The sequence below is a fragment of the Cyprinus carpio genome, chromosome A17, assembly GCF_018340385.1.
Source record: "Cyprinus carpio isolate SPL01 chromosome A17, ASM1834038v1, whole genome shotgun sequence".
In the NCBI taxonomy this organism is placed as follows: Eukaryota; Metazoa; Chordata; class Actinopteri; order Cypriniformes; family Cyprinidae; genus Cyprinus; species Cyprinus carpio.
Window position 1 is genome coordinate 14346406 of NC_056588.1, and position 3020 is coordinate 14349425.

Consider the following 3020-nt stretch of genomic DNA (forward strand, 5'->3'; position numbering starts at 1 on the left):
AAGTTCTTGCTTGGTGTTGTTGGATATTATAGGAAAAGTAGACGATTATTACATTCAGTATGGACCCACCCTCAAAACAGGATTTACTCACACCTTTATCATTGTTTAAAATATATTTATTTACTGTGAGTCCATGACCTTTCTATGTTTTTATCTTTCTGTGTTTTGTCTGTGTTTTAACTGTTTTTTTCTGTCACAGCCAGATCTTTTAACGTCAGCTTAATGCACAGTTATGAAGTGTTAAAAGAACACATTGAAGTATTTTGTAGAAAAGAGTATTTTTGTAGTTGTGTTTGGCGTGTGGATGAGGTCTTAATGTTATTAAAGTACTTATGTCATACATTTCAAATTTCTACAGCCTCCGCTCATCAATGCATTGCTGTTCAAAATGCTTTTACCACTGTACCGCTGTATGAACACAAGAAGGCAGAACAATCACATTTTTACTTTCTGAAAGCAAAGTATAAATCTCGTGTAGAAATCAAAGGTGTTCTTTATAATAGGCTATCTATGATCAAAACAGATTGTACGAGCTGCCTTGTGCATTAAATATGTCCAGCAGAGGGCACTAAACTTCATATTTGCTGTATTGTATGAGTAAACTTGTTGTTCCAAGCGTTTCCCAAATAATGCTTGTATACTGACATTGCAGTTCACAAATGTCAGTTCTTCATGCCTACACAAACTGAATTTATTAATGGTAATATTTTGATAAATTCAGTTTCTATGACAACGCATCTTCTCAGCATCATACTCTGTAGGGCAGGATGGGTGCATTAATTACCTGCTAGGCATGTTATGAAACAAGTTAACAGCATGTACCATTCATCATTCTGTTAATAGGGGATCAATGTGTCACCCAAAATGTTTATAGCAACCACAGGATGTGTCATGTTTCTGTAGATCCTTAGGTTATGACCGTCCACAAACATGACTGCAGCTTTCACTTAAATTCACACATAATACTTTATATTTAAATTATATTCCAATCCACATCAGTGTCACCTGTACATATCTTTCAATCATGGAAATGAATCCAAAACTCAACCTTTGAGCTGAGCTTAACTGACATATTACCCATCATGCTTGTATTATGGTATATGGGATTGGGTATTTAACATGGGACATTGCATATCTGTGCAGGCCACTATCCATCTTCAGCCATTCCAATGTTACACAATTTAATCACTATCTCTAGATAAACAGTTGACTAAGAACACACACATTCGCTGTCATCTGGTATTAATGTTTATGTCATCTTCTCTGAACTATGTGGAAACGGTGACTCGTGTTGCAAGTGTACATTCTGGCTGTCTCTGGTGGGGTAAGGGTCAGTCTCACAGAGTCACAGCAACATCACAAACCGACCCCCCCCCCCCCCCCCCCCCCCCCTTTCAGAAATGATGTGACATGATCTGATGGGTCCCTGGAACTGTAACATGTACTACTTAAAAATAACATGACTATTATCAGAACTCACAGTTGTTGCAGCCATAACTGTAAGTTAATGTATTTTTAATAACTTTAACATTAGTTATTTTACCCAGCTGTAGTAAACATGATAAGATTCAATTACAAGCACTTTATTAAAGGGATACTCCACCCCAAAGTGAAGTGTTCCTGCCACTTCATATAACCCAGATTGCACGTCTGATGGCAGATGGAGTATTCTGACGATGACTTTCATACCTTTTTTGGACCTTGACAATGTTATTTACTTGGCAGTCTATGGGACAGTCACAGGCCTCCCGGTTTTCATCCAAAATATCTTAAATTGTGTTCTGAAGATGAACTGAGCTTTTACAAGTTTGGAACGACATGGGGGTAAGTGATTAATGACAAAATTTTCATTTTGGGGTGGAGTATCCCTTTAAAAGTGAGGATTTCTAACTAACAGAGGTTTTGTTGTGGTTGAAAAAAATTGTCTTTTTAACATTTTATATATATATATATATTTTTTTTTTTTTTTTTTAATCTAGTAAATCAACTTCAAATTCAATATTTGCTTGTTGTATGAAAATAATTTACTGTACATTTAAATTACTTACACAAACTACAACAATTTTATCCCTAATAAAGTTTTTGTTTCATCAAATGTGTATAAATATAAATCTACCATAAGAAATCATAGTTCTGATATTCAGATCAACAGTACGATTGCAAGTTTGGTAATGTTTCATACAACAGTTCAATAAACGATAAGTTATACTAACTTAGGTTTTAAATACTATATTGCCACTTTCATCCAAACCAATAATTCCATTACTGCCAAACCAAGTCAAAGCAGAACCAACTGCAACACGTCTCAGAGCAACACGGAATGGGTGCATGGGTTGTGAATTAATTAGTGTTTAGAACAATTAATGAATGATTCAATGACTCGTTCATAAAGAAAGTTGCTTGTCGCTACCTACTGACATAATGACGACCTAGAGAAAGGATCAAAAATCCACAGACTGACAGTCTGTCTGGAACCCACAAAGTCAAGTGCTTTTTGAAATATCAGGGCTCTTGGAATGCCGCTCAGCCAATCAAATTTGAAAACAGGAACTAATTGTTGAATACAATTAATATGAGACAGAAAAGAAAAATCAAGAAAATTACACTTTTTTATTTAATACTGTACATTGCTTTCAATTAAGCTGTATTTTAGTCGAAATATGCACAGAAAATATGCACACACACACAAACAAAAAACCCATTTCAAAGGTCTAAAATTGTAGAAATTTCTCAGTTGTTGAATTTGTTGTGAACATGTATGGGATTAGTCTATAGATCATGTGTGCATCCTTGTGGATGCTTATGTGCACGCATATATATATGCATGTGTATATATGTGTGTATGTATATATGCTAATTGTGAGAAAGCTGTAGTGTTATCCCCTCTCTCAGGGAGGGCTTGACCGCTTGAGGCTCTTCATGCCAGACCTCTCAAGTTTCGCCTGTGGACACCATTCCAAGAACACACTTGGTAAAATTAGTATACGAAAACACATTCAAGCCCGGTATATAACTCACTG